The sequence below is a fragment of the Achroia grisella genome, unplaced genomic scaffold (genome assembly GCF_030625045.1).
Source record: "Achroia grisella isolate CSIRO2021 unplaced genomic scaffold, CSIRO_AGI_Agris_v1 utg146, whole genome shotgun sequence".
NCBI lineage: Eukaryota > Metazoa > Arthropoda > Insecta > Lepidoptera > Pyralidae > Achroia > Achroia grisella.
The window spans coordinates 432,425-446,005 of NW_026712636.1; positions in this window are offsets into that span (position 1 = coordinate 432,425).

Consider the following 13,581-nt stretch of genomic DNA (forward strand, 5'->3'; position numbering starts at 1 on the left):
ACTAGCAATTTTTTTTTCCCACTACGTATACTTATTTCCTATCAATAACTGTCAAATTATAAATAAATTGTAAATATTGCCTACTACTCGTAATGAAATAGATTTATAAATATGGATTTATTACATATTTTTTAAATTTAGTACTAGAAATGTAGAATGGTACTAAGTAAACTCGCGCCGTGGTAGTTTTGATTTAAATTGTATGAAAGAAGTATAAATTGTATAATGAAATCTAGAAAACACCTGCGATAATATTGTCTGATTCATTTAAATTTAATTCAATTTAAATCGAATACAATTGTTTTGTAATATTTTTTTCACTTCGAATATTTATTTATTTATTGATTTAAACCTTCATCAGTGTACAGTTCATTTGTATCCTAAGTGGCAAGGATGGAGCCTCGAAGACTCGCAATAATTTTGATTTAATTGATGTTAATTTTACTGGAAAGTTAGTCAGAAATATAAAATGCTACACTTTTTTATGTCGGTAACATAATAAATCTGAGTAGTTCACTACTGGGCCACTGCCTTTTCAAAAAGTACTTAGAAAAACTACAAAATAAATAATAACACATATCGTGCAACTATTAAATCACTATATAGCAAATAACAATCTAATAAAGGTTACCGTAAAGCAAATAAAGGAGGGAAAAGTACGACAGCAAATCCTCAACGTCACGGGCAACAAATATATGACAAAATAACTGCCTCAATAACGTTGAAGCAACAACCGAAGCAACAGATCGTGACGTGCCTTCACCCTGTATTGAAATCGATATTGTACGATAATAGCTCCATAAAATCGGAATCCAGCCCGACCATCTTTCTCAGCCTAGTTTTATGGGCACTCGTTTATCTTTCCATACAGTTAGTCATTGATAAGTATCTCTTGGGAAAAGTGGTTGGTTTTAAGCGTTCGGTAGGCTCACCATATCATACTAATGTCTCGCCCCAGCTTCGTACGCTAGCAGTATATATTATCTAAGTTAATTCATTTTTTTATATCAATTAAGATATAGCCCGTGTTGCCAGCTAATAATGTAGCTTTCTGTAGCACGAATTATTTAACACCAGAATTTATATAGAAATACTAATTTCACTTAATCGGACTAAGCCCATTGTTTGAAAGATAATATTTATTTATTGTTTGATTTTACATATTTTGGTTCAGTTTCTTTTGAACCAAAAGGTATAAAAACAAATTAGATAAAGTGTGTTATATAAATAAACTGGATTTTAGTTTTTATATTCTGAAATAAAATAAAATTCTCAATATTTTAGCGCATTTTCCAATATATTTAAATTCGTATTATTTAATTTCATTTAAAATATTTCAAATAAATGTAATGTTAAACCTGTATTTATATAAAGCATTTTATCAATAAATATCAATGAAATAAATTATCAAAGCAAACATAAATTTACTATACTAAACATGTTTTTGAAAAGTTTTGCATTTCGTTTGAAAATTTTCAGAATTAATTTACCTGTAGGTACGGGCTTTAGTAGATAAATTCTTGCATTGAAAAATTATACTATTCCCGAAAATGTTTGCGGATTTTTTCAAACAGGTTAGTTATCGAGGGTGGCTTTGAAGTAAATTATTTTAGTAGCGGAGTTAGCGAAGTGTGTAGACCCTTCGCCGGTGCTTTTCAAGAGATTCTCTTCAGGCACAATGCGACAATGGACTTGAGATGGTAAGGTAAGTCTTCATTTTAAGTATCTACGATGTCGAAAAACAGGAAGTTTTTCGCAGTTACATAAATCCAAAAATATTATTCAAATATACAAAATTAATAATAACATTATATTTTATCCAAAATATCTCATGTTAATCTTGTTCATATATATAGATATATATATTCTTTTCTACTGATGACACTATTTTATTATTGATGACATAATTTAATTTATAAACGGGTTATTACTGTACAATACACTACACTGTAAGAGCATAGCCAATTCTAATTAAATAAGAAAATATATGTAAATTATATGAAGTATTTTTATATTCCTTTTAATGTTATGTTACATTAATATTAATTATATGACAGGAACACGAAGAAGATCTCACATGTTTTAGAAATCGAAACCAAACTTTAAACTTTTTCTAATTTAGTATATAAAATTAGACAAATGTATACTACACAAATGTATTTAATACATTCAAGATGACTTTAAATTTAATTTATAAACGGGTTATGTTTTAAATACAATGTAATGATCTATTAAATTCCATAAATTTTTACAGTATTATTATTTATCATTATTATTATAAATATAAATTAATAAAATCACTTTTATTATTATTTCTAATTAGTCGATCAGATTTGAATTTCAGGTCAGTGTCCATTGGGCTACGATGCTCACTACGTATACAGGTAAATATACATAGTCAATACCCGATGTTTACTCATTGAAATCGACAGAATCTGCTGTCGCAGTATCCACTCAGTTTAATTCAATATGCGTTTTAAGTGGATTGGTCCCTGTACCTGGACGGCGCGGTTACGCTGTTATAACGCAGTAACACAATCAACGCCTCTCGTTTACATGCAAATCTGAATAAAATCGAACTCAAGCAATTACAATATAAGCCACATAATTACTTGGCCCTTTTTAAGATGTTCGTTTATTTAAAAGCAATATTCATTACCCATATATTCTCATGAAATTGAAATTGGAAATGAAAAAATTAAAAATATATATTATATATCTATAAAGGTAAATAGTTTTTATTGTACAATACACTACACTGTAAGAGCATAGCCAATTCTAATTAAATAAGAAAATATATGTAAATTATATGAAGTATTTTTATATTCCTTTTAATGTTATGTTACATTAATATTAATTATATGACAGGAACACGAAGAAGATCTCACATGTTTTAGAAATCGAAACCAAACTTTAAACTTTTTCTAATTTAGGCAGTATATAAAAATAGAAAACTACACAAATGTATTTAATACATTCAAGATGACTTTAAATTAAACTAACTACGATGATTATTCTTGCATTCGATATTCTATCGACTGAACCCCCAAAGGTCTACGGAATTTAACCCAAAACTTCAAAGTAGTTTCTGTTTTATTCAGGCCACCTTGATAACTGAATTAAATAATTTTAATTTGCTCATTTACCTTTACTAAAATATACCAATAGTTATTAATGGCTATTAAATTTATCTTTTAAAGACGATTAAAAATGAAATGGCTCTCGTACATAATTTTTAACGGACTTTGAAAGTTACAAGTCATAATGAATTTGATTATTCCTGGGTTTATAATATTACTAGCTGTACCCGCGACTTCGTCCGCGTAAATAATGAAAAAATATTTAACTCAATTAACACAATATAAGTCAAATAAATAAGTTTCATCATTTTAGCTTAAAAAATGATAAAAAATAAAAATAAATATTTAATCAATAGGCTAAAAAATAAATTTCAAGCTTCTAGCTTTAAACATGACGATACATCTATATGACCTTGGATCTACCCTTTCAATCCTCTTGTAACCCTTTTTCACATTAAAAAGTAACCTATGTCCTTTCTCAGGATCTAGTCTATCTATATCTGTTTCAAATTTCAATTTAAATCGGTTCAGTATTTTTGGCGTGCAAGCGAGACAAACAGACAAAGTTACTTTCAAATTTATAATATCAGTAAGGTATTTAATAAACTAACTCTAAAAAGACAAAGAAAAAAGTTTAATCGTTCTAGCTTCCACAACCACAGAAACAGCAAATTTCCACAATAACTTTCATTCCCTATTTTATTTTACTAACCCCCCTAAGAGTAAAAATTTTACAAACATTGAATGTCATATTTATTGATATTTAAACAACAGCCTAAAAATGAGTCTCAAACTTCTAGTTTTAAAAAATGACGATTCTTCCATACCGCTTACCATTGCAACCCCCTTACAATCCTTTTTTCACATTCAAAAGTATCCTATAATATTCTTTGTCCGGGTGTAAACTAACTGTGTACCAAATTTCATTTAAATTTTTGTTTTGTTTTGGAGCGTAAGACTAACAGAAAGACAAACAGAGTTACTTTCACAGTTATAACATTAGTGGGGTATTTAAAAATCTACCCCAAAAGAACCAATGAAAATAGTTTCATCGTTCTAGTTTCAAAAATTACGAATTTACATAATAACTATCATCCCCTATTTTATTTTACCCCCTTAAGGGTATTTTTTTACAAACAATGAATGTCATATGTATTTATATTTAATCAACAGCCTCAAAAATAAGTTTCAAGCTTCTAGCTTCAAAAATGACGATTTTACATAAAAACTTGTATCCCCTATTTTATTTTGCCCCTTTAAGGGTAATTTTTTTACAAACAATGAATGTCATATTTATTTATATTTAATCAACAGCCTCAAAATTAAGTTTCAAGCCTTTAGCTTAAAAAATGACGATTTTACATAAAATCTTGCATCCCCTATTTTATTTTACCCCCTTAAGGGTAATTTTTTTACAAACAATGAATGTCATATTCATATGTATTTATATTTAATCAACAGTCTCAACAATAAGTTTCAAGCTTCTAGCTTCAAAAATGACGTGTTTACATAAAAACTTGCATCCCCTATTTTATTTTACCCCCTTAAGGGTAATTTTTTTACAAACAATGAATGTCATATGTATTTATATTTAATCAACAGTCTCAACAATAAGTTTCGAGCTTCTAGCTTCAAAAATGACGTGTTTACATAAAAACTTGCATCCCCTATTTTATTTTACCCCCTTAAGGGTAATTTTTTTACAAACAATGAATGTCATATGTATTTATATTTAATCAACAGTCTCAACAATAAGTTTCGAGCTTCTAGCTTCAAAAATGACGAATTTACATAAAAACTTGCATCCCCTATTTTATTTTACCCCCTTAAGGGTAATTTTTTTACAAACATTGAATGTCATTTTTATTTATATTTAATCAACAGCCTCAAAAATAAGTTTCAAGCCTCTAGCTTAAATAATGACGATTTTACATAAAAACTTGCATCCCCTATTTTATTTTACCCCTTAAGGGTAATTTTTTACAAACAATGAATGTCATATGTATTTATATTTAATCAACAGTCTCAACAATAAGTTTCAAGCTTCTAGCTTCAAAAATGACGAATTTACATAAAAACTTGCATCCCCTATTTTATTTTACCCCCTTAAGGGTAATTTTTTTACAAACAATGAATGTCATATTTATTTATATTTAATCAACAGTCTCAACAATAAGTTTCAAGCTTCTAGCTTCAAAAATGACGAATTTACATAAAAACTTGCATCCCCTATTTCACTTTACCCCCTTAAGGGTAATTTTTTACAAACATTGAATGTCATTTTTATTTATATTTAATCAACAGCCTCAAAAATAAGTTTCAAGCTTCTAGCTTCAAAAATGACGATTCTTCCATACAATCTTTCATCCCCCCTTTTAACCCCTTACAACCCTTTTTTCGCATTAAAAAGTAGCCTATGTCCGTTCTTAGGATCTGGACTATCTGTATACCAAATTTCATTCAAATCGGTTCAGTAGTTTTGGCGTGAAAGCGTGACAGACAGACAGAATTACTTTCGCATTTATATTAGTTTTTGTCGCAGCACAAAAATATATTTTTATCGTTTCCGTACAAATAGTAATTTTACAGTATTAATCTACAAACCAACATTTTGTTTCTTACAATCAGCTAAATAATTTAAATAGTTTCATAATATATGACACAATGAAAATGTCATTTATTTTATAAAAAAGGCAGTTAGTTTTTATTTTATTGAAAAATAAGAAAATTCTATTTTGATACAACAACCATATATTTATTAATACCTATACTTTATTAATTTTGTGTTAATACTTTTTAAATAAACACCAACACATTATTTCTGTATAACCTACAAAAATGGGTAAATAATTTAATTTTGGATAGTGCCACACAACAACACTATTTAAAAAATGCAAATAATAAAATGTGAAGAAATTGTGATTGTTATTAAGTTTTTTTTTTAATAAGTTCGTCAGAACAGAGAAACTACATTTGACATTTATTATTATTTGACATTTGATATTGACTTTAATTTTTGTAATTTATATTGTAAAACTTTAAGTTGGGCTAAACAGGGCTTGTATTTCAGGCCAATTCAGGCCAATTTCAGGTTTAAAGAAAAAACACATACACACGATATATGATTTTATCATAAAAAAATGTCAAAAAACAATATTTTCGCTAAACGTCAACGTCATGTTTTCGGCAAGATCTTTCGTTTTACATTATGTTATCTGTGGGTTTTTTCTCTGTGATGGATACCTTATTGGCGCAAACGCACGCGATGTGTTGATTGGTTGTTAGTTAGTGAAATGAAAAGATGGCAAATGGCGCAAACGCACGCGATGTGTTGATTGGTTGTTAGCTAGTGAAATGTAAAGATGACGAATAAGTATTCAACCGCATAAAGATAACCTTGTATTTCCATTTTGAACACCTTACAACCCTTTTTACGCATTAAAAAGTAGCCTATGTACTTCCTCTGCGTCTAGACTATCTGCGTACTAAATTTCATTTAAATCGGTTCACTAGTTTTGGCGTGAAAGCGAGACAGACAGACAGACAGACAGAGTTACTTTCGCATTTATAATATTAGTAAGGATATTCTTTAATTTCAATAATTTGCGTTAATTTTCAATCAAATTTCATTATATTCTTTTTAACTATAATACTAATTCACAATCGATAACTACTTTGGAATAAAATACAGTTAATATTATTAGTAGTTATGAAATTACTTAGACCGTAACACATAAAAAGCATCTGAAATATTAATCATTTACATTTGTCAATTTGTTTGATTGCAATATGGCGGCCTTATTACTGACAGCAATATTGTCGAGGTATTTGGATTAAATTCCAGAGTGGATTAATTCGAATGTAATAAATTGGTAGAACATTTTTATAAGAGAGCGAACATCATTTTAACTAAATGGTGTACCTCGATTTATACGACGAGACTCATACATACATTGTTCGACTCATAAGACCAGAGTTCTAAACTAGTCCATACAAAAGAAAAATTGTATCAATTAATATTGACTTCGGGCTTTATAGTAATGGTCAATACGACTATTGGAATGCTATTTTCAATATATCCATTGAAATGTAAACATATCAAGTGTTGCATTCGTCATTGAGACAACGCACACAGATGTATACACACATATATGTATATAGATTTATGTATATTATCTAAATCAATATTTAAGTATTTATTACCAACATGGAGGATGGTACTCTAAACATTCGCTTACATTAATTTCGTTTTAGTAATCTTAAATACTGCTTATCTCTATAAATACTCATTTAATATAAAAGCCTCCACATTGAGCACCCACGTTATAATATTCATCTATTTTTGTTTCATATTATAACGCTGTTACGAACAAATGATATACCTTATGTGAAAAAAATAACAGCTTATTATAATATACTAAAGACTGGGTTCAGCACAGATGTAATTATTATAGTAGATAATGTTGGAATTATAATCTTATTAAGTTCTATTATCAAAATAAATTACTGTAAAATAAATTAATATTTAATTAAATAATATGCATTTTGTTAAATTTTTAATTAAAATACTTTAGGATTATGTGTTATTTTATCTCCTGTTGTTAATTTAATTTAGTTATATTACTGTTTAATTAAAATTGTATATTTTTTGATAATAAAAGCTTAAATGATATAATAATGTTCCAACCCAGTTGAAAGAAAACTGGCAAGAAATAACTATATATAATAATAATAATAATAATAATAATCTCAGGACAATTCACACAGAGCCATCTAGACCCAAGTTAAGCTAGCTAGAGCTTGTGTTTTGGGTACTAGATAACTGATACAAATACATAGATTTTTTTTTTGTAAATACATACATACAACAATCATACTCGTGAATACAAATGTTTGTGCCGTGCGAGGAATCGGACCCGCGACCATCGGTCGTAAAGCGGTGTGATTGACCGCTAGACCACCGAGGTCGTCATATCAATCACTATATATCAATTACTATATATTTTTCACACAGTTTTTAGACAATATATGTCTAACATATTTGACATATTGAAATTCCAGTGCCTAAACTTTATTTGCGAACATGCCCTAAAATATCTAATACATTAAAGCGTTAGCTCAAATATTTTTAATTTTTAATTTTTAAATACCTGAAATATCTTACATAGTAGTATTTTAGTAATTGACTATTCCAATAAATGACATATATATTACTAACTTCATATAAACAGTACTTGGAAACTACAAGTCAATTTAATCTGAAGGATAAACATGTACAGGAATAAAAGCTGAATTATTACTTCCAAATGCATTGGATATCGTAAAAAGAGAAATTAAAACTACGAAACAGGTCCCTATAGGTAGGTTTACACAAAGCTATAAAACTAAATATTAATTACAGCAGTTCAGTATAAAGACATACCTTTGTTCTCTGCCCTTACAATGTTAGTGATAGTTCATATGAATGCTTTGACGGCTTTCATTTGTTTGAAATTCCTCTGCTCTTATATTTGATATGCTACCAGTCTTTTTCTAGCATAGATTTCTTAATTTATTATTTCATTCGATTTAATACATTAAAAACATACTCAGTTATATAAATTATACAACTGGAAATAATTATAACATTTTTTTAATTCCAGTTTTCTTTTTACTTTTTATTGAGTTTCATATTTACTTATTATATATTACACACTTATATATTTCAGAGTTGGTATATATTTCATAACAAGTAAGTACTTCAGTAATGGTAAAAGAATGCCTGTATGAATATTATCTCTCATGTCATCTCCAAGTTCTACATTAGTCTCTTCTATTTCAGCCACCGAACAATTTGCTTTGTCATCATCAAATCACATCAAGTTGGGTTTTGTCCAAAGCTGTCTATAACCACAGATAAGATAATATCTACAACCATCAAATGGATTACTTTATATTATTAGATATGTTTCGATATACTAATGAATTTACAGGATCATCATCATGACACATTAAACCTTTCGGAATGGCGGATGCATGAAAAGTATAATGAGCCTATAGGGCACCATAGGCGTCATATACTCGTAATGATGAGACGACCATGGTGCTGTTCACGTACATAGGCGACGGTAGACTTTTACCTTCGTCAGTTTTTCTGCCTTCCAGTTACTTAAAATATTTTTTTTTAATTTATTTTATAACTTTAATGCACACAGTACTAAAAGTAGTACATTTGGCGGACTTAACACCATGCGGAAATATCAGGATTTACAAAATTTTTTAGTTCTATTTTTAAACTCAATTAGTCGACTGTTACTACGAAATCTTTACCATACCACAACTATCGAGCCGATCGTGACGTATGCAGCATGTGCATGGAGCCAAGCGGTCGATCTCCAAACTAACGTCAAGATGTTGGAGTCGATGCAAAGGGGGTTCGCACAAAAAGTGTGTAAAGCATACAGAACGGTATCGCTCACCTCAGCACTGGCCTTGGCAGGGATGCTCCCTCTGGATTTGCGTATTGAAGAGGTAGCCAGCCTGTATAAAGCGAAAAAAGGCTTGTCTAAGGACTATTTACCACCAGATAAGATGCTCGAAACCAAAATAGGAATAATGAGTCTCCCACATCCGTCGTCGTTAATATCCGGACATATCTGGACACTAAAAACCCTCTAGTAGGTCCCCACATCTATACGGACGGTAGTAAAATAGACGATAAAGTCGGAGCTGCTGTAACATGGTGGGAGGGGGGAAGGAAATCAGATACTCTATGTTTAGTCTGGATCCCGCGTGTACAGTGTTTCAATCGGAAATGTTTGCTCTCTTGAGGGCGATGGGCATGGCCAGAAAATACGGAGGGCCGGTGGTTAATATCCTTAGCGACTCAAAATTGTCGCTGGAACTACTGGCAAATCCGAGGACCTGCCATCCGCTGGCGAGGGCGATCATGGAAGAGATTGGAATAGCCAAAGTCCGAGGACCTGCCATCCGCTGGCGAGGGCGATCATGGAAGAGATTGGAATAGCCAAAGAGGCGGGTAAACAGATCAAGCTGTACTGGCTGCGAGCGCATATAGGGACAGCCGGAAACGAAAGAGCCGATGAGCTTGCGAAAATGGCCGCCCTATCTACATCAAGGCCTGCAGAGTACGCGATGGTTCCATTGTCGTACGTCAAGAATAAGATCAGGGAGGAAACGGTCCGCCGATGGCAAGACCGCTATAATACTTCCGAGACGGGAGCGGTGACAAAAATCTTCTTCCCTAGTGTACGTGATGCGTACAAAGCGGTAAGGAGTATGAAACCGTCATATTATCACGTCCAGATCTTGACGGGACTTGGGGGTATGGGGGAGTATTTGCATCGGTTTAAACTGGAAAGCAGTCCCAGTTGCGAATGCGACCCTAACATCAGCGAAAATGTATGGCATATACTACTTGACTGTCCACGCTTCGAAGTGCTTAGATATAGTGCAGAAATGAAAATGGATTTTAAAAGGTCCATGGAAAATCTGCACTGTATATTGGCAGATGCTAAGAAAAGACCGCATTTATGGTCATTTATGGAGGCAGCTGCTCGCATAGTGTGTAAAGCCAATACAACCCTCGACTCTTCCCCAAACATCGGGGAATCGGAAGCGATCAGTGCCCTTCCATCACGGACCGTTCCCGGGCCAATGGGTCCTACTCTTAATATACTTGAAATACTCAAGAGGGGAATTGCCGGGAAACCATCACTGTATATAAGGGGAGTAGCACTTTTTATGGATGCCCCAGAGGAAAGACTGGGCATATGCTTCTGTAATGCTTTGGCGCCTAACAGAATTACTATCTCACCCGGGTTGGCCGTGCTTATGAATGGCAGTACGTCCAGGATCACCCAGAAAAAGAAAAAGTACAAAACCTACGCACCGGCAGTGATAAACAATGTATCATGCAGGATAAGACACGTCAAAAATAAGACGTTGATTCTTATACAAGAGGAAAGGGAAGAAAGTGCTTTTTCCAAAGTAGGGAGGCTCCTGGAGGAGCTAACAAAACTAGTAAGCGAGGGCCGATCCATCCCCAGAATCATCAGTGTAGATGCAATGGTGATCGCGTATGAAAAGGCCGAGACCAAACACAGGATCGGATGCATTGACTCGTCGGAACATCACCAATTAGTGGTGTATGAAGACAAAGGGGAAAACCTCCACTTTATGAGGAGCAGTGCGCCTGGTTCGTGCAAGGAGAAATCTCGGACGGACGGGCAAAGCGACCCGGCCGATGGGGCGGGTGTGCGAGTGGATCAGAGATCCTGCAGCAGAAAGCAGTGAACAGAGAACAGCAACATCGGGAAGCGAAGAGGGAGCAGGAAATCGACGGAGCTATAACATCAGAGAGACGAATAGAGGCCCTAACTAAAACATTGGGCGCGGCAGCTATGTCGGTGTCAAAGAGGGCCGGAGGGGCTATCCGTAAACATATAGAGATAACACGCCAAGAGGAAGTCATAGAATGGGTACTGAGACCTGCCGCGAAGAAACCCAAGCGGCAGTACAAGGATCCAACCAAGGCAGATCTGGGACTGGTGGACCCGCCTTGTCTCCGTCCAGTGAGGAACCCGAAGGATCATATTATCAACGCCTTCCTGGAGTATCGAGCGATAGTCGTGGCAACACATACCCTGCACAAAAATACCTGTGCTAAATTAATAGAAAAATACAAGAAGAGTGGTGATGATGCGATTGTCGACGAACTGGACAGGGAGGACGCCGCCTTGTATTACAACAACACACAGACCACAATGTTAGGGGCATATACTGGTAAATACATGGCGGCATACTGCGAGTCCGTGGGGTTCGTCACGCTGGACGCGGAGGAGACTAGTAAAACCGGGAAGCCGAGTTTCCGCGCACCCCCACAGGATAATATCCTGTTGGTTGCAGCATGCACAAGGATTATGTTGGAGCCAAGCTGATGAGAGGTGCAGGGACTTGACCGGGGACATCTCCTTTGAAGCGTGGAACATCCCAAATATCGAGTGGATAAACGGCGTCCCGGGATGCGGGAAGACTACGTGGATCATCAACAACTACGACCACAAAAAGGACATGATTGTCACAACCACCGTGGAAGCGGCCAAGGATCTAAGGAACAAGCTGGAAGCCAAGACAACTAAAAACACAGACATAAAGAACACACAGAAACAAAAAAACACAGGAGAAAGGGTGAGAACAATGGCCTCTTTGTTGGTTAACGGCAAAAGGGACAATACAAATGTGTGTCAATCCTAGTGGATGAAGCCCTTATGAACCACTTTGGGGCCATAGTGCTAGCAGCAGAAATGGCCAAAGCAAAAGATGTCCTGCTTATTGGAGACGTAAATCAACTCCCCTTTATAGATAGGTATAACCTATTTGAAATTACCTACGAGCGACCTAACAAATCAGCAGGTATTACTAGGGAGTTTCTATGCACTCACAGAAACCCCTTGGACGTAGCGTATGCCCTGAGAGAAGTATACAACGGGATATACTCGACCAACCTCCGGACTAGGTCGCTGAGGCTCATGGAATACGACAGCAAGGTCATACCATCGGACCAAAGCAGGACTCTATACCTGGTTCATACCCAAGCGGAGAAAGCAAAGCTAATATCCGAGGGATATGGAATGGACGAGGAGTCTAAAGTGCTGACGATTCATGAGGCCCAGGGACAGACATCGGAGAGGGTTATTATCATCAATACTAGAAGTAAACCGTTGGAAGTGCATGGCAGCTACTCTCATGCCGTGGTAGCCATCACCAGGCACACAGGCGACTGCGTATATTATACGAGAAATCGAGAAGACGCAGTTGCTCGTTTTATACAAGAGGCCGAAGGCGCGACTCACTCGGACATTCGTGAGTACTCACTGCAGATGGCGATTAAAAATAGAGACAGGGTGATGGTTGATGCGCTGATTGCGCTAAAATAATCAGTACATAGAAAACCGGAACAGCTGATGCATCGGCGGGGCGCTTTGGACTGGAAAGGCCGGAACATGCTCGCTAAAAGTATAATAAAAAAAAAAAAGGAAAAAAAGGGGAAAGGGAAGTAAGAAAAAAAAAAAATTTCGAATTCCGACAAAAAGTGAACTGTGAAATTAAACAATCAATAATTAAACAAAACCTGGACTATAACAAATAGTGAACTTTGAAAATAATGTTAAAATAAGATTTCATATAATTGTATATGCAGTGTAAGAATTCATAATGTGTATTGTTACATTATGAATTCTTACATTGCACAATGTAATGAAAACTGTGAAATTAGTAGTAGTGTAAGATTTATATAATTGTATATGCATATTGGTAAATCTGATCCTCCTAATAAAGATGGGTGACACTGCATGTTGTCAACTCACCCGGCCGGCCAGCGGTGGTTCTGGGCCAGACGGATAAGGTCTGCCTCGGTGTCACTGTTAGGCAAATTGTAACATCTCGGCTGGAGTTGTACAAAAGTGGAAATTAAATAAATATTATAATATTAAAGTAAATT